Source organism: Ranitomeya variabilis, chromosome 1 (genome assembly GCF_051348905.1).
Source record: "Ranitomeya variabilis isolate aRanVar5 chromosome 1, aRanVar5.hap1, whole genome shotgun sequence".
Taxonomy (NCBI): domain Eukaryota; kingdom Metazoa; phylum Chordata; class Amphibia; order Anura; family Dendrobatidae; genus Ranitomeya; species Ranitomeya variabilis.
Genome location: NC_135232.1, coordinates 405,812,801 through 405,837,902, shown reverse-complemented (window position 1 = coordinate 405,837,902; position 25,102 = coordinate 405,812,801). Strand labels below are relative to the sequence as shown.

At 42.1% G+C, this 25,102-nt stretch overlaps 1 protein-coding gene across 2 annotated transcripts in view; it reads right to left on the bottom strand.

Moving 5' to 3' along the window:
• KDM4C (lysine demethylase 4C) overlaps positions 1-25,102 on the bottom strand; it is a 595,853-nt gene that overhangs the window by 268,026 nt on the left and 302,725 nt on the right. The gene's annotated exons all lie outside the window — the stretch shown is intronic.

Here is a 25,102-nt window from a genome sequence, read left to right as displayed (position 1 = left end):
GCTGGGGTTAAGGTTAGGGTTAAGGGTATGTTCAGGTTAGGGCTGTGTTAGGGTTAGAATTGGAGGGTTTCCTCTGTATAGGTTACATCAGGGGGTCTCCAAACGCGACACGGCACCGCCATTGATTCCAGACAATTTGGTTCAAAAAGTCAAACGGTGCTCCCTCCCTTCTGAGCCCTGCCATGCACTAAAACAGAGGCTTTTCCCCACATACGGGGTATCGGCGTATTCGGGAGAATTTGCACAACAAATTTTGTGGTCCATTTTATACTGATACTCTTGTGAAAATAAAGTTTGGGTCCAAAGTAAATTTTTTGTGAAAAAAATAAAATGCTCATTGTTTTCTTCCACATTGCTTTAGTTCTCGTGAAGCACCTGAAGGGTTAATAAACTTCTTGAATGTGGTTTTGTGCAGTTTTTAGAATGGTGTCACTTTTGGGTATTTTATGTCATATTAACCCCCCAAACTTACTTCAAATGTGAGGTGGTCCCTTAAAAAAAAAAAAAATGGTTTTGTAAATTTTGTTGGAAAAATGAGAAATCTCTGGTCAACAGTTAACGCTTATAACGTCCTAACAAAAAACATGTTTCCAAAATTGTGCTGATGTAAAGTAGACATGTGGGAAATTGTATTAACCATTTTGTTTGACAAGACTCTCTGATTTAAGGGCTCAAAAATTAAAGATTGCAAATTACAAAATTTTTGCCAAATTTCCATTTTTTCATTAAAAAAATGCAAGTCATATCGAAGAAATTTTACCACTAACATGAAGAACAATTTGTTATGAAAAAACAATCTCAGAATCAGTGGGATATGTTCAAGCGTTCCAGAGTTATAACCTCAAAGTGACAGTGTTCAGAATTGTAAAAACTGGCTTGGTCATTAAGGTCAAAATTGGTTCGCTCACTAAGAGGTTAATTTTGGATATCTGCTAACAATCCCTTCTGGTCCCGCATGGTAGAAAATATAATCAACATAACAAATAAACAAAAGCTTGCAGAGAAATATATTGACACAAGAGTGTAAGGAGAGGAGCTGGGGCTGTGTTAATTGGGGGCATCATAATGACCTCAACAAACCAGGGAGCACAGATGTAAATATATGCGTTTATGTATGCTTGTTTGACAGGCATTCATGGTTTCCAAAATATCCAAAAATCTGGCCCTCCTAGGAATGCTTATTTATAAGAAATCTATTCGTTAAATATTGCAGTACAGTTATCAACTGCAGTGAGAGGTTGTGCTTTTAAAGGTATATTTTCACACTTGTAAATTATCCTCCAACTTCATGACTACTGAGGTCGCAAGAGCTACCATTCCATTCACATGGGGTTCTTCAGAGCCCTGGTTCTCTCAGAAAAGGTGAGAGTACTAATGGTCGAACCTCCAGCGATTGGGAAGTTACCCACTATCCCAAAGATAGTTGATAATTTCCTAACTTGAGAATACTGCTTCAAAAGGTATCTGTCAGCAGGTTTTTGATAGCCCATGTGAGATCAGCAAAATGCAGGAGCAGAGACCTGGATTCTCACAATGTGTCACTTAAGTAGTGGTTTGCTGTCATTTTGATAAAATCACCAATTTTATCTTATACAGAGCTCAGAATGCCGGCACTGATTGGCAGCTTTCTGCCCATGTACAGTGTACAGAGAAATCCGAGAATCAGTGGTTAGGGTTGGGTTATGTTAATGTCAAGAATATGTTTGACTACCTAGCATCAGGTTTACTAGTACTCCAATGATGATCTCCTGCTGATAAAACAGTGATTTTGTTAAAATTACACCAAGTATCTGTCTCATCTTAACATATCAAATGCCACTGTCAATTTGTGTTCAGCAGAATTTACAGCATGCCGGCAGGGGACGTGCTGTTCAGTGCATCCATCGGCTCTCCCGTTATGTGACTGCGGGACACCGAAGGGTTGCCATGACAGCCTGAGGTCTGCAAAAGACCCTTGAGTCTGCCATGGTGGTACTCCTGTAAAAGCCCGCCCATGGCTGGTGTTCACAGAAGACAATGATTTTTACTATATACAGAAATGCTGTAAATGATAACCAATAAAAACATCGGCTCGAGGTGCAAAAAACCACACCCTCCGACAGCTCTATGTCCTGAATATTGAAATCACTCTGGCTCTCTAAAATGGCGTCACAACCACATTTTTTATTTCATTTTAACAACATTTCTGAATTTTTGTTACAACATAAATAAAACAAAATCTATGTTGGTATCTCAGTAATTGCACTGAAATGAGGAATGACATTGCCAGGTAATTTTTACCATAAAATGAAAGCTGTAGATTAAAAAAAAAAAAAAAAAAAAAAACCATTGCAGAAATGCACTGTTATTTCTTCACACTTAGATTCTTTTTTTCTCCCTTTTCTGTACATCACATAAAAAAAAAAAAATGGGGTAATTCAATAGTACAACTCGACTCGCAAAAAAAAAAAGCTCTCACGGTTATGTTGACAGAAAATGAAAAAAAAAGTTATGGCTCTTGGAATAAGTGGACAAAACAATGAAAGTACAAAAACAAAACAAAAACACAGAAAACTTAAAAAAAAAATTAAAAAAAAATTGCCCAGTCCTAAAACATTGTCTTCCACTATGAGAAACGAAGACTACTTCATAAAATGAGCCCCCAAGGTTTACAAATTATGCCTGAATTTTAACATGCAGAGTATTACAAGGTTGGATTATACAGTGGGTAAGGAAAGTATTCAGACCCTTTTAACTTTTTCACTCTGTTTCATTGCAGCCATTTGGTAAATTCAAAAAAGTAAATTTTTTCACATTAATGTACACTCTGCACCCCATCTTGACTGAAAAAAACACAGAAATGTAGTACTTTTTGCAAATGTATTAAAAAAGAAAAACTGAAATATCACATGGCCATAAGTATTCAGACCCACTGCTCAGACACTCATATTTAAGTCCCATGCTGTCCATTCCCTTGTGATCCTCCTTGAGAAGGTTCTACTCCTTCATTGGAGTCCAGCTGTGTTTAATTAAACTGATAGGACTTGATATGGAAAGGCACACACCTGTGACCAAATGAGAATCATGAGGTCAAAGGAACTGGCCAAGGAGCTCAGAGACTGAATTGTGGCAGGGCACAGATCTGGCCAAGGTTACAATAGAATTTCTGCAGTACTCAAGGTTCCTAAGAGCACAGTGGCCTCCATATTCCTTAAATAGAAGAAGTTTGGGACCACCAGAAGTCTTCCTAGATCTGGCCGCCCAGCCAAACTGAGCAATCATGGGAGAAGAGCCTTGGTGAGAGAGGTAAAAAAAGAACCCAAAGATCACTGTGGCTGTGCTCCAGAGATGCAGTAGGGAGATGGGAGAAAGTTTCACAAAGTCAAATATCACTGCAGCCCTACACCTTTCGGGCCCTAATGGCAGAGTGGCCCGACGGAAGCCTCTCCTCAGTGCAAGACATATGAAAGCCTGCATAGAGTTTGCTAAAAAACACATGAGGAATAAGATTCTCTGGTCTGATGAGACAAAGATAGACCTTTTTGGTGATAATTCTAAGCGGTATGTGTGGAGAAAACCAGGCACTGATCATCACCTGTCCAATACAATCCCAACAGCGAAACATGGTGGTGGTAGCATCATGCTATGGGGGTGTTTTTCAGCTGCAGGGACAGGATGACTGATTTCCATTGAAGGAAACATGAATGTGGCCAAGTACAGAGATATTCTGGATGATAACATCTTTCAGAGTGCTCTGGACCTCAGACTTGGCCGAAGGTTCACCTTCCAACAAGACAATGACCTAGACAGCTAAAATAACAAAGGAGTGGCTTCAGAACAACTCTGTGACCATTCTTGACTGGCCTTGTCTGGTTCTACTAGTGGCTGCAATGGCATCCACATGGTGTATGATAGGATTCACAGTCTAAGATTTGGAAGAAAATTTGAATGTATGCCATTGTCATGTGCTTCTTTCATAGCTGCAACGAGAACGTTCATGTATAACTTTAGAGTTATTTTTCAGCCTCTGCTCCACTTTTTTCCAGTATTTTCATGGATGCATTTACACTTTGTATTACGTCTATTAAAGTATCACACTGTATCTCATACAGAAAGGTTTGTTTAAAAAAAAAAAAAAAAAAAAGACAAAAGTGCATGTTGTATTTGATAGCAAATTATAGGCGTACATAGCCTAACTAAACACACAAAGTCCTTATATGAACTTTCTAAGATTGGGTAAATCAAAAGAAAAAGAATCCAGTACGAAACCACATGTCTGCTTTTTTCCAAGGTTTTAGAGGTTTTATCAAAAGCACAGAACAGCACAAAAGTTTAAAAAAAAAAAAAAAAGTTTTCGACTCATCTAGTAAAATCACACTTGCCAGAGTCACATTATACTATAAGTAGTGTGGGCCCACAGGTCTTATTCCTGCACCTCCTGATTAGGACAGAATTCAGCCAACCATTACTGCCCTGGAACACACGACATCGCTTCTGCCAAACTTGTAATCTTCAGAGCAGATTTTCTAAGTATTTTCAGAAAATAGGACTGGCTGGAGGCTATAACTAGGGTTGCTTTTGGAGGAATGGCAAGAACAATAGAAGTTGCTCTGATATGTTCCTCTATGCTTTTATGCTGGAGGCATAAACAATACTGCTGTATGTGGAGTACAAAAGCAAAAACAGGAACATTTTGTAACACAGGTCTACCATAAGCTGAATATTCCAATATGTATACAACTAGAAGAAAGTTAGCATGCTTAAAAATTGCTATTTTACTTATGTGCTGGAACGTCTTAACTTGGGTAGTCTAGACTGAAAACACCCAAGCAAGCTCTGAGCCCAGTACACACAAATCTTGCCTTGATACAATACAGAGTGTACGTCATTAAAGCCTTATAGATAGCAGTTTAAAAAAGTCCAGAGAGACACAATTTGCCAATTTAAAGGGAATCTGTCATCAAATTTTGAAGCTATAAGATGCGGCCACTGCCTTTCAGGGCTTATGTACAGCATTCTATAATGCTGTCAAATAGTGACAGTACAGAAACAGTGCAAAAAAAGGGGGGACCTGTACCTTTAAGGTCCGCCGGTCCTAATACAGCGCACACCCCAAGTACGGAAACAATGCAAAAAAGGGGGGCCTGTACCTTTAAGGCACGCTGGTCCTAATACAGCGCACACTCCGAAGCGAGTTTCCAAATGCATTCCTGACATGGTGAATGGGCCCAATGGGTTGCCTGGAATAGCAGCCCCCCCATACGTACTCATTAAATGCTGCTGTCAGATGTTTAAAGCGGCATTTAAGTGGTTAACAACAGCGATCAGAGCTCGGCTTCACCGAGTTGATAGGTATAGGACATGCCACAATTTTAGTAAGAGTGTGGTCAATTTTTGACATTTCTTTAGTAAACATTATTACTTTAAAGAAAAAAAAAGGGCAAAATGGCTGCATCATGTGAATGATGAACCTTTCCCTACACACAAGCAATTTGACAAATGCACACAAGTCATAGCACAACCAGGCTCCGTTAGGGGAAGAAAAAGGTTAAAAATGTTTTAAAAATTATTAATTTGAACAATGAATCATATAGCTGATATGATTAATTCAAAACTAAGGATTTTCCATTTTTCCAATTCCAGTCATTTAGATACCCCATAAGCATTTCCGTTTAGCAAGGCTTTGTAATAAACAGATTTAAGTGTTCCTATCATTTCACAGGAAGAACAATCTTGGCCTTTATTCAGATGATAGAACCATATAATGGTTAGTTCTATAGGATAAAATCATGCCCAACTAATAGTATTTCAGAGCTTTAAAAAGTGCAGCAAAATAGCAGTTCACCTACAGAACAGCTGCATGTCCAGGACTCATTTTCAGCTGGAAAACGATTAGACTACTTTCCCGGAGATAAGCATCTGTCGAGTCCTTGATATTGCAGATTTTCGGCACCTATTAGGGTAATATCACACAGGGCGTTTTTGCTGCTTTTTCTTTCTGCAGCAAAACCTGATCTTCATGGCAGGAAAGAAGCTGTGGCAAAAACACAGGTTTAGGTGCGTTTTTGGGGTGTTTTTTCATGCTTTTTTTTTCTTCTTTGTGCATGTCAATAAAGTTGAGCGCATACAGAAAAAAAATAGAATTATTCTTACCGTTAATTCGGTTTCTAGGAACCTTCCACGACAGCGGTACTGGAGGATGTCTCCCCGCCCTAATGGGGGTCAGGAAACACAAAAGAGGTTAAATACCCTCCCCTTCCTGCCACCTCCAGTGTTTTTTCTGGACACAGTAGCATGTATAATTACCACTCAGGTGCAGGAACTCAACGATAGAATCATAGAAATAGGGAGGGAAATTAATGCTGTCGTGGAAGGTTCCTAGAAACCGAATTAACGGTAAGAATAATTCTATTTTCTCCAGTCACCTTCCACGACAGCGGTACTGGAGTAGTAGCAACAAAAAATTTCTTAGGGGGGGATAACAGCCTGCAGAACTGTTCTGCCGAAAGTTAAATCCCGGTTGAAATCAAGTCTGTAATGTCTGGTAAACGTATGAACTGATGACCAGGTGGCAGCTCTGCAAATCTGCTCCGTAGAAGCGTCACCTCTCTCTGCCCATGATGTTGACACCGATCGTGTAGAGTGGGCTTTCAGTGATGGAGGAGGTGATAGATTCTGTGATGAATATGCCAGAGATATGGCCTGTTTAATCCAGTTGGCGATTGTATTTTTTGTCGCCTTTCTACCTTTGTTCTTTCCAGAGTGTTGAATGAAGAGATTTTGATCAATCCTCCAACTCTCTGTTTGTGAAAGATAATATAGGACCACTCTGCGGACATCCAGAGTGTGGAAGGACTCTTCCCTCACGTTAGAGGGATCTGGGCAGAATGAGGGCAACACTATGTCCTGACCTCTGTGAAAGTCTGATGTCACCTTAGGTAAGAAGGTAGGGTCTAGACGGAGGATAATACTATCAGATGTCACCCTCAAATAGGGTTCTTGTATGGATAGTGCATGTAATTCCCCTATTCGTCTGGCAGAAGTAATAGCCACTAAAAAACAGTTTTAAGGGTAAGAACCCTTAAAGACGACTCTGATAAGGGTTCGAATGGATCCCGAGTTAGACTATTAAGGACCAGATTTAGATCCCAGGGGGGAGTATGGTTGTGAACTCTGGGGTGGATTCTACATGCTGACATTATGAAACGTCTGATCCACCGATGTTTGGCTAGTTCTTGATCAAAATATGAGCTGAGAGCTGAAATTTGTACCTTTAAGGTATTAGGACTAAGTCCCAAATCTAGACCCTTCTGCAAGAAGTCTAGAATCTGGGCAATATTTGGGTGAAAGGGGTCTGGAATATTAGGAAGGCACCAAGATGAAAATTTTTTCCAGACTTTGGCATAAATGGAATTAGTTATGGGTTTCCTACTGTTTTGAAGTGTGTGAATTACTTCATCTGAGAGACCCCTTGCCTTTAGTATTTCGGCTTCAGAAGCCATGCTGAAAGATTTAACTTGTGAAGGTTTGGATGTAGTAATGGTCCCTGATGAAGTAGGTTGCTCTCCTGAGGTAAACATATAGGATCTTCCTGAGCCATGTCTAACAGGGCGCTGTACCAACTCCTCCCTGGCCACATTGGTGCAATCAGGATTGCCGTAACTCGCTCTGATCGGATCTTCTGTAGAGTTCTTGATAACATTGGGATCGGAGGAAAAGCATAGACGAGGTTGAACTCCCAGGGGTGAGAGAACGCATCCATGCCCAGTGCTCTGTCTGTCATATTTAGGGAGAAATATGTCTGTACCTTGGCATTTTGACTGTTGGCAAAAAGGTCCACTTCTGGAATCCCCCATTTGGATATTAGGGAGAGGAAAACTTCTTGATTTAGACACCATTCCCCTGGATGCACATCGTTTCTGCTCAGAAAGTCTGCTTGGGTATTTGCTGATCCCTTCAGGTGGACTGCCGAAATAGAGAGGAGGTGCCTCTCTGCCCAAGAAAAAATGTTTGAAGCCAGGGTCTTTAGTTTTTTGTATTTTGTACCTGCCTGATGACGGAGGTATGCTACCGTGGTCACGTTGTCGGAATAAATCCTGACATGATGCCCCTGAACAAGCACGGATGCGGCTTTTAACGCTTCTTCCACCGCCTTCAGTTCTCTGAAGTTCGAGGAGCTTGCTCTGATGTCTGGGGGCCATCTGCCCTGGAAATGAGTTCCGTCGACTATGGCTCCCCAACCCCTTTGACTGGCGTCCGATGTGAGAGTCTTTAGTGGGACCTGGTCCCAGCTGACACCCCGTTGGAGATTTTGACGATGCAGCCACCAAGTCAGGGATGTCCTGACATGATTGGGTAGGCAGATTCTTTTGGATAGAGAGCTTTGTTGTCTGTCCCAGGATGCTAGAACATGGGTCTGGAGAACTCTCGTGTGGGCTTGGGCCCAAGGTACCATTTGGATACAGGATGTTAGAGATCCCAGAATAGACATGGAATGTCGCAGAGTAGGAGCTTTCAGAGTTCTGAATGCTGTTATCCTCTGAACCAGATCGAGTTGGCGTTCTCTGGGCAGAAAGGATCTTCTCAACTCTGAGTCCAGCAGGACTCCTAGGAACTTTTTCTTTTTGGAAGGAAGTAGATCCGATTTCTCCAGATTCGGGATCCAGCCCAAAGATCTCAGGATCTCTAGAGACTTTGTTACATCTGATTTGAGGCGAGAGGTAGAAGGAGCGATAATGAGTAGATCGTCTAGATAGGGTACTACGCAAATCCCTTGAAGACGTATGAATATTATTGCCTCTGCCATGATCTTTGTGAAGACCCGGGGAGCTGAGGCGATCCCAAAGGGAAGGGAGTTGAACTGATAGTGTACTATCTGCTGATCCCGAGATATTGCAAATCTTAGGTATTTTCGGAATTCTGGATGGATTGGGACGTGATAATACGCGTCCCTCAGATCCACCGTAGCCATCACCCAGTCTTGGCCTATCAGAGGGATCGCTGTTTTGACCGACTCCATTTTGAATCTTCTGTAAGTTATTACTCGATTCAGGGGTTTTAAATTGATTATTATCCGGTACTTCCCCGAAGGTTTCTTGATTAAAAATAGGTGAGAGTAATGTCCTCTGCCTATTTCTTGCTGAGGTACTGGGGAAATTACTCCTGCCTGGAGTAACTCTCGAAGTCCGGAGAGGAATGCGCTCTGAGGGCTGAGACTCTGCAATGAGGTTATCCTTATGTGATGAGGGGGAGGGCTCTCGAATTCCAGTTTTAGCCCATTCCGAATAGTGTCGAGTACCCACTGGTTTGACGAAATGGAACTCCACTGGTTGATGAAGCCCGAGAGTCGACCCCCAACGCCCTGGGCGTAGTCACTGCTTGTCAGGGGTTTGCTGGGACTGGGGAACCAGGATATTCCTACCCTTCCCCCCTTTAGGATAGCTCCAGCGTCCTGTCTTGCCCTTTCCTTTGAACTCTCTTTGGAAGGGTTGTTCCTTTGAGGGACGAAAAAAACGTTTTTTCGGATTCCTCTATTCAGGAAGTGCTTTTTTCTTGTCTGTTGCCTTCTCTAATATATCATCCAGAGCCTGCCCGAAGAGATAGCGGCCTTGAAAGGGAATGGCACAGAGTTTCGTTTTGGACGTGATGTCACCGCTCCAGGACTTCAGCCATAAAGCTCTCCTGGCTGAGTTAGAAAGAACTGCTGATTTAGAAGCCACTCTAACGGATTCCGCCGAAGCATCGGCGAGAAAACCCGTAGCTCTCTGGAGAAGAGGGAGGGAATCCAGGATTACTTCCCTAGATGTTCCCTGGGTAAGGTGGTCTTCAAGAGTGCGGAGCCAACGGAAGAGGGACCTAGCCACACACGCAGACGCAATATTTGTTCTAAGGAGATTCGTGGAAGTATCCCAAGATCTTCTTAGAAGACTCTCCATTTTGCGGTCCATAGGGTCTCTGAGTTGGGAAGAATCCTCAAACGGGAGGGTTGTCTTTTTTGATACTCTGGAGACTTGTACGTCTACTTTAGGAGTTTCCCATAAAGAAACGTCTCCATCCAGAGGGAAATGATTCTTTAGCTCAGATGGAACCGTAAGTCCCTTCTCAGGAGATTCCCATTCACGAAGAATGAGACTCTGCACATTCTCGTGTATTGGAAACCCTTTCAATTTTTTCGGTTTTAACCCGCCGAACATCTCATCCTGCACTGACGGTTTGTCCTCCTCCTCCTCAACGCCCATTGTCCCCCTGATACTGATTAACTCGCGTATGTCATCAGAGGAAAAATAGTATTTTTTATTTTCCTCTTTAGGAGTAGAAGTGGAGCCCTCATTCTCCCACAAATCCTCTGAGACAGAAGAATGACATTCACCAGAATCTGAATCAGAAACTACCGTTGCCATCTTCCTTTTTTTAGGCGGAGGTGGCTGAGGTAACAGAGACTGGGAGAGGGCCGATACAGAGGACTGAACTTTTTTAATGAGGGTTTTAATGCTCTCGAACAAGGATGGCTGTTCAGAGCGTAATACTTCCTCAGTGCAGGGCTGGCAAAGTTTCTTCTTATATGAGGAAGGAAGCTTTGACGCACATACACCACATTTCCGATCTTCCGATTTCTTGGAAGATTTGTCCTTCCTAGGAGCAGAGGCCTTGTCTCCCTAAAAAAGAGAGAGAAGGGGACTAAATATATAGCACCCTAAGGAAACAGGGAAAAAGGGACCTGACCCACTACTCACAGTAGGAGGGAAGACGCAGGGCTCGGCAGATGCAGGTCTGTCACCTTCCATGGTCAGTCAGTACTGTAGTCCAGACAGATAGACAGGGGGCCTTACCTGGAGGTGACTAACCAGGGTTAAATACCGAGGTTGCTGCGTCCGATTATGTGCTCCTCCTCCTCTCCCGGTCCCGGGCGTAGGGGAAGAACCGCTATGCCACCAATAGTCTCTGTAGGACGCGCGTGCATTCCACCGCTGGAACGCACATGCCGTGAACCGGAAGTTCGGGGTACTTCCGGTTCGCGCGTCCACCGTTTCCGGCCAGCAGGAGAGGAAGAAACGCCGGGGAGCCGCGCGGGGACCCGGCCGCACACCACCGTTCCGCTTTACTCCAGAAGGAGCGCGGGAGGAACGGGAAAGGGGTCCCGAGTCCACACTATGTGAGGAGACGGGAGCAGCACCGCAGGGAGGAGACCGACCCAGGCTGCCCGGCTTTGTAAGTAAAAACTGCGTGCTCCGATCGCCGGCCACGGCAGCACTACAGGACCTCTTCATGCCCCATAGGGGACAGGAAAAACACTGGAGGTGGCAGGAAGGGGAGGGTATTTAACCTCTTTTGTGTCTCCTGTCCCCCATTAGGGCGGGGAGACATCCTCCAGTACCGCTGTCGTGGAAGGTGACTGGAGAAAACCTTCCTGTAGATAGAATGAATAGATAGATTACATGCGGTAATCTCTTCCCCGGCATTTTCCCACTGTGCTAGTTACTGAGCCTGCGCCTGCTCTGTCTCATTCATTCCCCAGTAGCTTACAGCCGGGATCGGTCGCATTAGCAGCTCTCCTGGTTGTAAGCTTTATCTCCCCCAGATACTGTGTGGGATACTCGTTATATCAGACTGCGACGGATCAGGGAGTATACTGTTGGTTTATTATGTTTATTTCAGAAGATCGATGGCTTCGCCTGGAATGGCGGAATAATAAAATGGTAAAACACTGTGGTTTATTTAATTAAAAGACTGTGTGTGTGTGTGTGTGTGTGTGTGTGTGTGTGTGTGTGTGTGTGTGTGTGTGTGTGTGTGTGTGTGTGTGTGTTTATTTAACTTTTTCACAACTATAGGATTAATAATGGATAGGTGTCTTAATGACCCCTCTCCATTACTAAGCCGGCTTAATGTCACCTTACAATAGGAGACATCATTAACCCCTCATTACCCCACTTGCCACCGCTACAGGGCAAGTGGGAAGAGCCGGGCAAAGTGCCGGAATTGGCGCATCTAATAGATGTGCCTTTTCTGGGCAGCTGCGGGCTGCTATTTTTAGGCTGGAGGGACCTATATCAATGGCCCCTTACCAGCCTGAGAATACCAGCCCCCAGCTGTGAGCTTTAGCAAGGCTGGTTGTCAAAAATTGGTGGGACCCCCGCCGTTTTTTTAAATTATTTATTTAATTTTTTTTTTTAATATAAAAAATGGTGAGGATCCCTCTAGTCTTGATAACTAGCCTTGCTGAAGCTGACAGCTGGGGGTTTTGTCTGGCTGGTTATCAAAAATAGGGGGGAACCCACGCCTTTTATTATTATTTATTTATAGCGCAGGTGCGGCAGATGAAACTCCCACCCGCTGCTCCTGCTGTCACTGTAATTAGCGTTAGCAGGTGACAGATGATGGGATCAGTAGTCCCATCAGCTGACACCAGTGATCGGAGATCTAGTTTATACCTCTGATCACAGCTGAGTGCTCCCGCTGTCTTTTGACAGTGTGGGAACCGCGGCTCTCTGACCAGCGGGGAGGATTTCTCCGCCGATAACAAGCGGTGTTTGCCATGCTATCATGCATATGACAGCGTGTCAAACACTGTATTGTCGGGCCCCACATTCAAGTGAATGGGGGTCAGGTCTGCTCTGATGGATGACAAACGCATCATGCAGCCTGCCATCTAGATGTAACAGAGCAGAGTGTGATGTCACATCCGGCTCTCCTTGACTTTTCTGCAGCAAATACTCTGCAAGTAAAGTCAACCTGTATATTTTCAGCGTTTTTTCACAATCCATTCAAGTCAATGGGTGGAAAACGCTGGAAAAATGCTGAAAGAAGTGACATGCTCCATGTCCAAAAAACGCAGCAAAGCACAAAATACTGATCACACAAAAAACAATGTGTGCGCATGAGATTTCTGAAATCGCATAGGCTTTGCTGGTACTGTAAAAAGCAGCTGAAAAGTAGCATAAAAAAACAGCAAAAAAAAAAAAAAACACAGTAAAAACACCCTGTGAGAACTTACCCTTAGGTGAAATTCGGTTGCTTGGTCCTTTTTCAATTGCATTTTTGAATGTATTTTAAATAAAGTTGCTTTGCTTTCTATACTTCCTAGTATTTGGCTATTACAAAACTTTATTGATATAGTCATGTGAGGACTGCCGTATATACTTGAGTATAAGCAGAGTTTAAAGCACATTTTTTGTGCAGAAAATGCCTCCCTCGGCTTATATTCGAGTCATTGTTCCAGAACATGGAGGGTGAGGGGGAGCAGCAAAGCAGTGGGTCACAGTAGGCAGGAACCGGAGGCTACGGCTAACTCCGGTGCCTGCTGCTAAAGAGAAATGAATATTCACTGCGCTGGCAATTAATATTAATTTCTCTGTAACAGCGCACACAGTGGCAGCTGCAGCCACCGGCTTCCAGAAGCAGCTGGGCGATCACGGGTGCCCACTATTTAAGAGAAATGAATTTTCACCTCTCTCAGTGCTTATAGGCATGGAGCGCAGTGAATATTCATTCCCTTAAGGCCATATTCACACTTTGCGGTTTTTACCGCGGATCCGCGGCGATTTTGATGCTGCGGGTCCGCAGCAGTTTCCATAGCGTTGCATTAACATGTAAACCCTATGGAAACCGCAAACCGCAGTGCAGATCCTGCGGGAAAAAACGCGCAGAAACGCAGCGGTTTACAACCCGCAGCATGTCACTTCTTTGTGCAGAATCGCAGCGATTCTGCACCCATAGGAATGCATTGATCCGCTTACTTCCCGCATGGGGCTGTGCCCACGATGCGGGAAGTAAGCGGATAATGCGCGGTTGCTACCCGGGGTGGAAGAGAGGAGACTCTCCTCCAGGCCCTGAGAAGCATAAATAGTGTAAAAAAAAAGAATTAAAATAAAAAATGATGCTATACTCACCTCTCAGCGCTGCACGCGGCCGTCCCCGGTCTCAGTTGCTGTGCGAACAGGACCTGCGATGACGTCACGGTCACATGACCGTGATGACGCCGCGGTCACATGACCGTGACGTCACAAAGGTCCTTCTCGGCACGGCAACTTTGGAACCGGAGCGCCGCGTGCAGCGCCGAGGAGATCGCGACGTCAGAGGGTGAGTATAGCCAATTTTTATTATTTTTAACATTACTATTGATGCTGCATATTGCTGCATATGCAGCATCAATAGTATAGGCGGAAACCCGCAGCGGAAACCGCGATAAATCTGCAGGGATAACCGCAGCGGGTTTGCCCTGCAGATTTATCAAATCCGCTGCGGGAGAACCCGCAGAGCACACCGCAAAGTGTGCACATAGCCTAAGTAGCAGAGACATGTGATTGCCTGGCCGCTGCAACTGCTGATACTGGAACAAGAAACTGCGAGGGGGCACAGGGATGGCAAGTAGGATGTGTTTTTTTAATCCTTATATGATGGGGACCATACATACAAGGATAGGGATGAGGAACTATGCATACCACAATATGGATTAGATAGTCATGAATACAAGATTGGGATAAAGGGGTAATGCACACCAGGATAGGGATGAGATGGCCATGCATACCAGGATAGGGATGAGATGGCCATGCATACCAGGATAGGGATGAGATGGCCATGCATACCAGGATAGGGATGGCGAGCCATGCATACCTTGATAGGGATGGCGAGCCATGCATACCATGATCGGGATGACGAGCCATGCATACCATGATATGGATGACGAGCCATGCATACTATGATAGGGATGACGAGCCATGCATACCAGGATAGGGATGAGGAGAGAATGCATACCAAGATAGGGATGGGGAGCCATGCATACCAGGATAGGGATGGGGAGCCATGCATACCAGGATAGGGATGGGGAGCCATGCATACCAGGATAGGGATGGGGAGCCATGCATACCAGGATAGGGATGGGGAGCCATGCATACCAGGATAGGGATGGGGAGCCACGCATACAGGGATAGGGATGAGTGGGTCATGTATACCAGGATGGGGATGAGGAGGCTGTGAATACCAGGATGGAGATGAGGGTACAATGCATACCCAGCTCATACTTGAGTCAATAAGTTTTCACAGTTTTTCGTGGCAAAATTAGGTGTCTCGGCTTATACTCGGGTCAGCTTAAACTCAAGTGTATAAGGTACATTTGTTTTTACAATGGAAAAGCGTGAATTTCAGGTATCTAATGTAATTCTATGAGGAAAGTCCGCACATAAAACTCAGAGAACCCATAAGAGTTATTGACATGCTGCCACATATTTTGGGGTAAGACACAAAACTCTCTGCGGCTGTGAAAATATACAAGTGCGCTGAATACAATGGGCCTGAGATGGAGCTATGCGAGAACGAGCCGTGCCATTCATTCTGATAGCTGCATCTACAGTCAGTGATCTATTAAGTGTCAGTATAGAAACATGCAGAAAAATGTCATACCTTTTCGGCACAACAAATGGAAAGCTGCTGCAGCTGTCCATTAAAACATGCAAAACTCATTCTTCGGTGCTGCCTGACTGGCTAAATGGAAGTGGGAAAAACTATTCCAGGGCACTGAATAAAAGCAAAATTGAAAGACGAGACTGATAGTTCTTTTTCCTTTTTTAATTCCACATCAATCTTCTGACACAAGCTTCAAGAATTGCACATTGAACATCACTGCAAACACTTATTTAACCATTGCAAAAAAATATATACCGTATACGGTAGTTTTTCTTTTACAGCTCAAATGATACCTACAGGTGAGCAAAATAATTCTCATGTACATGTTCGATCTGTTTTCATGGATACAACACGTACTCGTTATAGATTACGAGGAAAGTCCGTGTTTTGCTAACCGTGCATCAATTTTTATCGGTATCTTGGTTGAAAACCACACATACAAGTCTATGGGTACCTGAAAATTACGGACGACACACTTATGGTTTCACATGTGCTGTCCGTGATTAGAATTGTAATGGATGAGAAAAATCATCGAAAAATTACTGATCAAACACTGATAAAGCAGATGAAAAACACTGATAACGCTCGGATGTTTTTTGCATAAGCGAAAAATCATTGACGTCTGAATGAGGCCCAAGTAAAAAGTTTTAGTAGGCTTGTTAGAGAAAATTAGTCTAAAAGTCAAACAATTTTAATGATTGTGAAGGCCACAGAATGTTTCAGACTTGTGCGTATTCCATTTGACGGTACATTATTTCAAGAACATGACAGTATAAAGCAGTCACAATGGAATTTAGTCAAGGAAAAAAAAAGCTGAACAAGGACATACTGCCATCTGATGCAATCACGTTATCTTTCGCTATCTATAAAGACAATGATTGCCATTTTAATTCATGCTTTTATGATATGTCATGAAGTTTTTGATAATTGCCAAACCAATTTGCTAATATGTAATCTTTAAGAAAAATTCGGCCTATTGATGTTATCATGAAACTTTTCCTGCAATGCTGCATAATCCTAACACCCTCTAGTAGTCATTGGGTTTTATGGCTATTAAGAGTAATTAAAAGTTTTAATTGCTGAATCCAAAAGCTTTAATCAGCAACAGAAAAAAAAATAATTGAACCAAGTCACTAAATTCAGCATTTCTATTGTTTGCGCATTATCCCAAATTGTTTCACATTCTTGTTTCTGCTCTTCAATTTTAGGGTAAAAAGACGACTTTATGTTATAGTGTTTTAAGAAGTTCATGGATAAAAAACTCAAAAACCCAAACATTAACACTTTCCTTTGCACCTGCTGAGAATGAAGACTTTCCTACAGAAAGATACATTATGAACGGTAGTATATTTTACTAAACTCAGTCATTTTTTAATGCAGATATGAACAAAAATGAAAATTTCTGCAACAGCATTTGTATAGATTATGGAAACTGCTGTGCATAATTGTCTGCAAAGACTTGTAATACCACACTGAAAGCAGGAATAAATGTGGAAAAAGGCGATAAGAGCTTCTGTTATGACTCTGGGTTCATATTACCTGTATTAATGGAAGGGCAGACTTGCTGCGTTTTGCTTTGTCACAGTTCTGACTGGCAAAGCCTGTGAAATCTGGTTGACAGCGATACCAGTGTTTTTCCTCAATCTTGTCCTCATAACTACTCGTGTGTGCACAGGCCTCCCCCCCCAACTTCTTCCCATGACATTGAGGTTAGGCTCGGGTTTAAGTTTCACGTCTGGTTGGAACAATCATAGTATACTAGTTACTGAACAAACAAGCCATGTGATGGGAAATAGTTTAATTCCCTAGATCTGGGTTCAGTAGCAATTTACTTTAGATTACTAAATAGTTATTACGATAAAATAAGACTTTAGATCGCCAAAAAATAGTAGACTGAATCCTCTATGCAACACAGCATTCACATTAACCAGTAATGTGCAGTTAAAGGGAATCTGACAGCCGGTTTTTCCACCTGATCTGATAGAAACAATGTAGAGGTAAAAACCCTGATTCCAACAATGTATGACTTACTTTGCGGGACAAGTTGCACTTCTGAATAACACCATGGATTTTACCATGTAGTGTACTGGAAAGCGGGAAAAGTATTCCAAGTGCAGTGAAATTGGCAAAAAATGTGCAATTCCACAACTGTTTTTTGAGTTTTTTAATCAATAAATAGTAAAACTGACTTGACAATATGATTCAGTACAAAGCTACCCAACATGTATTGTTAAATTTTTATTTAAGTGGTTAAAAATAATTCAGAAATATGTTTTTGCGTTTGTTGCAATTTTCTGAGACCCGTAGCGTTCTCATTTTTTAGGGTATGGGGCTGGGTGATGGCTTATTGTTTTTGCCTGAGCTGATGTTTTTATTGATACCATTTTGGATTAGATACAATATTTTGATCACCTCTTATCGCAATGTTGCGGAGGCAAAACAAAACACGTAATTCTGGGGTTTCAATTTTTTTTTCTCGTTATGCTGTTTAACCCCTTTCTGACTTCGGACGGGATAGTACGTCCAAGGTCAGATCCCCTGCTTTGATGTGGGCTCCGCGGTGAGCCCGCATCAAAGCCGGGACATGTCAGCTGTTTTGAACAGCTGACATGTGCCCACAATAGCGGCGGGTGAAATCGCGATTCACCCGCCGCTATTAACTAGTTAAATGCCGCTGTCAAACTCAGACAGCGGCATTTAACCGGCGCTTCCGGCCGGGCGGCCGGAAATGATCGCATCGCCGACCCCCGTCACATGATCGGAGGTCAGCGATGCTTCTGAATGGTAACCATAGAGGTCCTTGAAACCTCTATGGTTACTGATCCCCAGCAGCTGTGAGCGCCACCCTGTGGTCGGCGCTCACAGCACACCTGCATTTCTGCTACATAGCAGCGAACAGCAGATCGCTGCTATGTAGCAGAGCCAATCGCGTTGTGCCAGCTTCTAGCCTCCCATGGAGGCTATTGAAGCATGGCAAAAGTAAAAAAAAAAAAAAAAAAAAAAAGTAAAAAAAAAATGTGAAAAAAATAAAAAATATATAAAAAGTTTAAATCACCCCCCTTTCGCCCCATTCAAAATAAATCAATAAAAAAATAATCAAACCTACACATATTTGGTATCGCCGCGTTCAGAATCGCCCAATCTATCAATAAAAAAAGGGATTAACCTGATCTCTAAACGGCGTAGCGAGAAAAAAATTTGAAACGCCAGAATTACGTTTTTTTGGTCGCCGCGACATTGCATTAAAATGCAATGACGGGCGATCAAAAGAACGTATCTGCACCAAAATTGTATCATTAAAAACGCCAGCTCGGCACGCAAAAAAGCCCTCAACCGACCCCAGATAATGAAAAATGCAGACGCTACGAGTATCGGAAAATAGCGCAATTAATTTTTATTTTTTTTAGCAAAGTTTGGAATTTTTTTTCACCACTTAGATAAAAAAATAACCTAGTTATGTTAGAGAATCATAATAGCAGGTCAGTTTTAGCATATAGTGAACCTAGCAAAAAAGCCAAACAAAAAACAAGTGTGGGACTGCACTTTTTTTTGCAATTTCACCGCACTTGGAATTTTTTTCCCCGTTTTCTAGTACACGACATGGTAAAACCAATGATGTCGTTCAAAAGTACAACTCGTCACGCAAAAAATAAGCCCTCACATGGCCAAATTGACGGAAAAATAAAAAATTATGGCTCTGGGAAGGAGGGGAGCAAAAAACGAACACGGAAAAATTGAAAATCCCAAGGTCATGAAGGGGTTAATCTGATTAATTTTCTTTATATTTTGATAGATTGGACATTTCTGAACACAGCGATACCACGTGTTTTTTTTTGTTTTTTTTTTAAATAGTTCTATTTTTAATTGGACAAAACAGGGGTGATTTGAACTTTTTTAAATTTTTTTCCATAGTTTTTTTTTCTCGCTTTTTACCGTATGTAATAGTCCCGTTAGGAGACTTGAAGCTGCCATTGTCCGATCACCTGTGCTATACATAGGAGGGCTTCAGCTTAGTTTGAGCAGTCATTCTGTGCTATTTAACTTTTAAATTGGGGAACAACCCCTTTATTATATACTGCCCAAATACTCAATACTTTTTACAAAGTGTTTAAGCTTGACATTACTGCTAAAGCGACTTCAATGAAAACTATAAAGTCATATTGTGGGTGGTATTATCCTGCACATACAATAGATGGAATAACATTAGTAGCCGGGTGCCAGGCTCATGGGTTTGCCAACTAAAGACGGAGGCTTGTTACAGATCCATACATAACGAAACAATAGTATGGCTGTAATGGGACATTTTGGCCATTGCAGGGTGGCTTCACAAGTTGCGCACACACTGAATTCTTTGTAGTTTTTGGCAAGCAAATGCAAAAAATAAACTGCAGCGTGTGAACCCACCTATATCACTTCGGGGTATCAGGTGTGGCCTTAAGCAAAAGTACAGGATTCGAAAGCCAATCAATAATTCCAATGTAAGCTGATGCACCCTGCTTTGCAGTAACACATTTAACAATTAATGATCGTTGAGTAATAATAACAGGTTCTTACCCCGCTGCACTTGCAACGTGGTGCCCAGCAATCATTTAGATTACCTCTACCTAACACTGACTGTTAAAGAATTTGTTTCCGCTTGAACAATAAATTTATGTTTATTAATACAAGCTTAAACGGAGGACATATCACACAATAGTTACAACACAATGCCTCTGTTCTTTGAATATCAAAATCATGAAGGTTTTGCTGAAAGGTTTGTAAATATTCGTAAAATAACCTTGAAAAGTGAAGGACAAGGTCAATCTTCACTTTGTTCGCTAGTGTGTGACTATACTTAGAAACATTAATAATCAATGCACACACAAAGAACACAATCAGGATGTTTCATTTGCGTGTATTTACATTTTTCCATCTATTCATTTCCCAGAATATCCTTACTCAAGGTCATATCATAAGAGTTTAAGTGTGAACTTCTTCATAAAACCTTCTCCAACATATGAAAAGTAGAGTTGTAGAAATTCCATGGCAAGCACAAATGTAAACAGCGCAGTATTACAAGGCAGCCATGGTAGTATCCTCCGTGTTCCATTACTGCTGCACACTGCTCTCCTCTCGTGAAACTAAAAGCCATGAAAACATCTCATTTTCTTTAGATTTCAGGGTAACATAAGCAATAATTTGATCAGATTAATTAAATGCCTTTAACCCCTTAGTGACAGAACCAATTTTCATCTTAAAGAGGTGGTCTGAAACCAGAGGCGATTTTCAAAGTTAACATATAGGCATTTAGCATAATACCCTAACAAATCACCTTTCTAATATACTTCAATTAAAAAATTCCTACTGAAACTTGATGAAAATTGTGAAAAATTTGCAATGTTAAAATGCTAATTGCTTACACCCTTAAACCATATACAGTAGTCTTGGTCTGTGGGCAAAACACGCTGACATGTCAGCTTTTTTTTTTTTATTTTTTTTATCAGTAGCATAGGCCACAAAAAGTCCAACGCACGTGCACGCTGATGACACATGGATGTCATCAGTGTGACACATACCGGCGCCTGGGAATCAGCCATACTGTCCGTACTGATCCCTGGCGCTAGCAGCTCTCATCATTGTCCCCTGCTCAACTTGAGATCATCTCCAGTAGGGGACAATGTTGAGAGTTGTATTCAGCCCCTGCTGTCTACATCAACTGTAAAATGAATAATAAAAAAAAAAAAATATACACACATTATACAGACCTTAACATCTATTCCACGTTAGCACTGGTTTCCATAGTAAAGGGATGTGATGCCATCATTCACAGCAGCAAGTTAAAACTGTTCTTGGTGTGCATGTCCTAATAGGTTCAGGAGTAGCCCCAATTTTTAGGTTCTATGAATTGCCATTCCCACATAGGCAAAAAGGGTACTCTTAATGTTTTACCAGCATAATAGGTGCTAGAACCTTATCTCTCTCCCTACTTACCTTGCATGCATTAATCCCGCCATAATACAGCAACATGCCTGCCTTGAACTAAAGGCCCACCTCCCCTTATGCCTAGTAAACTATTGTCTTCACCCTTGAAAATCACTTCAAAGCCTTTCTGCTCCAGATCTCCTGTCTGTCAATGCAACAGTGACAGACAGTAGAGCAGGAGTAGAAAAGTTTTAAAGTGACTTTCAAGGGTGAAGACAATAGTTTACAAACAAAAGTGATTTGCAGATAACCAATTTGGCACATTATTTATTTAATTAAATCAAGTCAACAGAAGGAACTGTAGTTATGATTTTATAGTGATCTCAAGCAACTTTTCTTTTACAAGAGAAAAGGTATTTAGTGTAGTACAACCAAACGGCATGTAGAAAAGCTGAATGTATAAGACATGAACACTGTACAAGAGAACCTGCAGACAACTCTACAACACAAGTAGATTCTGCCCAATACCAGCTTACTGCATCTGGACTGGTCATGTTCCATTGCATTGTTTTACCGTTGGCTGCTGTCCTTTAATGGCAACAAGGGGTCCTTGTATGCATTAGCCCTTCTATTAAAACCATTCCAGTTTGTTCTATTTGAATCAGACACGTTGTCAAGTTTGTGAACATTGTTTTGAATTAACCCAAGATGCCACATTCGTACTGCTCTACAACAAGTGGTTAAGACTCTAAAAATATGATTCTGTTCATTCTATCAACCACTGCTTCACATGAGTCGAAAGGTCAGTAAAAGGCCAGTGAATGGAATCATGCAATCTTCTCCTTGCTTCAAGCCACTGCAGACAGTCGGGGAAAACTATGGAGCTAACTGTATTGTTATCAAGTCCAAAGCTTAGATCAGATTGAGCCAACAGTGAATATGTGAGAGATGAAAGCTTATCTAAACCCTACCAGCAGCAAAACTTCTATTACTTTTCTGGGATTTTTTTTTTTGTGAAGGCAGTACTGCATCTCTAGTGATGTAGGTCATCAAGTTATCATTACATTTCTGCCGTGACCTTCAAACTTTGGCATAGTTCAGAGATAAATGGAACTTCATTTTGGAAAGGTGTAGCATTCACTTCTGGTTTACATCCACTTACTCCTTGTGAGCGTCATATGTCATGGTCTTTATTTGCCATTTTAGTCCTGCTATGCACAGACCTAGCCACACAACATAGAAAGCTGCTAAATTTACTGAGCAGGAGACTTCGGAAGCAGGATCCCCAAATTAACGTAAAAGCCAACTGATTAGACAAAGGTCGGTTTGTCAGTGGGTTTGTAAGACAGTCTAATGTGAATGGAAGCCTCCTGAATCTGCCTTGATAGATGTGGTCTGCGGAGAGAAGGATATAACCTCTTGGGATTTTAAATGGTAGATCCCTTTTTTCCCCAGGAGATAAGACACTGCCAGAGGAATCTGGCAGCAGTACTCCCATAGAAAACACATGAATGCTCAGCAGAGCATTCATATGTAAAGGTACCGTCACACTCAGCGACGCTGCAGCGATATAGAGAACGAGCCGATCGCTGCAGCGTCGCTGTTTAGGTCGCTGGGGAGCTGTCACACAGACAGCTCTCTCCAGCGACCAACGATCAGGGGAACGACTTCGGCATCGTTGAAACGGTCTTCAACGATGCCGAAGTCCCCCTGCAGCACCCGGGTAACCAGGGTAAACATCGGGTTACTAAGTGCAGGGCCGCGCTTAGTAACTCGATATTTACCCTGGTTACCAATGTAAAAGTAAAAAAAAAAAACACTACATACTCACCTTCTGATGTCTGTCACGTCCCCCGGCGTCCGCGCTGCTGCTCAGAGCTTCCCACTGAATGTGTCAGGGCCGGCAGGGCACAGCGGTGACGTCACCGCTGTGCTCGGCTTTACGGCCGGCACTGACACACTGAGTGCAGGAAGCTCTGAGCAGCAGCGCGGACGCCGGGGGACGTGACAGACATCAGAAGGTGAGTGAGTATGTACTGGTTTTTTTTCTACTTTTACAATGGTAACCAGGGTAAATATCGGGTTACTAAGCGCGGCCCTGCACTTAGTAACCCGATATTTACCCTGGTTACCATTGTAAATCATTGCTGGCATCGTTGCTTTTGCTGTCAAACACGACGATACACATCTAACGACGAAATAAGGTGCTGGCCTTCTAGCTCCGACCAGCGATATCACAGCGGGATCCAGATCGCTGCTGCGTGTCAAACACAACAATATCGCTATCCAGGACGCTGCAACGTCACGGATCGTTGTCGTTCTCGATGGAAAGTTGTTCAGTGTGAAGGTACCTTAAGGGAGTAGGGAGAGCTAGCAGTCAGCGAAACCATTGTTTGGCCAAATGCTAAATAAGTAAGCTGATTGAGGGTATTCGGTTTCCCCTACGATCCCGCTGTTCAACAGTATTCATATCTTTAAAAAGAAACAACGTCCCCATATTTGAGAAAGAGACGGCAGCTCCAGCATTGCCAAGCGTCCAGATATTCCTAGACAGTCCATAAAGATGCAGCTTTTTTTTTTTTTCATCTTGTTCATAAAATAAAAATAAAAAACTATTTGTCCAATTTCTTTGAAGATGGAGAAATGTGTTTAAATTATGTCAGTAATTATTTTATAGTTTACAGTGAACGCAGCAGATGTCTTCATATCAGATTTATGGGCTGCAGACCTATCACTTATAAACGTAATGATTTATTATGATTTTACAATGTGCCCGTCAAAAAATGGTGGCAGGTCATAACTTTTTCAAAAGCGGTCTAGAAAAAATAAACACAACATCTAGTTGCCAACCCAGGGCGGCTCCCACTGCTAGCGCCAGTCTCTATGGAACATTTATGGCATTCCTATTAAACGTCTCAGATGGGACAACTCCTTTAGGATCTTAGAGCAGCAGCAAAGGCAGATTGGCCACCAAAAACATTGGAAGAAAAATCATACTGCAAAATTATAAAATAAAATAACAAGTTTCTTTCATTTAGTAAAAGTATCTAAAAGAATATTTTCCTTTAGAAATGTACAATGAACGGGAAATTATTTCTTGCAAGCATTGAGGAACTGTTAACTAGCAATCATATCACCAGGTAAGTACATGGACACGCATCGCTAATAGTAGATTTGACAGAATTTCTTTTTTTCTGTATGTTTCTTCGATCAATGGCTCAAATCAAATAGCATCAAAGTCAGTGTAGTGTAGTTTCATCAGCAATTTCACTGCTACTGCCATATGAAATCTTGATTGAGAAAGCAAACAAAAGCCAATTTTTTGCTTAAACTTGCACTGAAGCATTTAAAATGTCTCCCAGAAATGTCTTTTATGCTCCCAACAGCCCTTTTTACTCCTAACTGCTTACCACATGGCCCATTGAATTTGGCCATAAAGTCAGCAATGATGCCCTGGTTAATTGCCCAGTGTGATGACTACCACACAACATTAGAAAAATGCTTAACTTGCAAAGATTGTTATCAGTTTGACAAGCTGAATAAAAAAAAGATTTTTTTCTTATAAAAACATAATATTAAAAAAAAATACACATCTATAAAATCAAACTGGTAATTCTTTATTAATCCTTGTCTAAACATGTACAGTTGTGCTCAAAAGTTTACATACCCCAGCAGAATTTTTGCTTTCTTGGTCTTTTTCAGAGAATATGAATGATAACACCAAAAGTTTTTCTCCACTCATGGTTAGTGGTTGGGTGAAGCCATTTATTGTCAAACTACTGTGTTTTCTCTTTTTAAGGGTATGTGTCCACGTTCAGGTTTG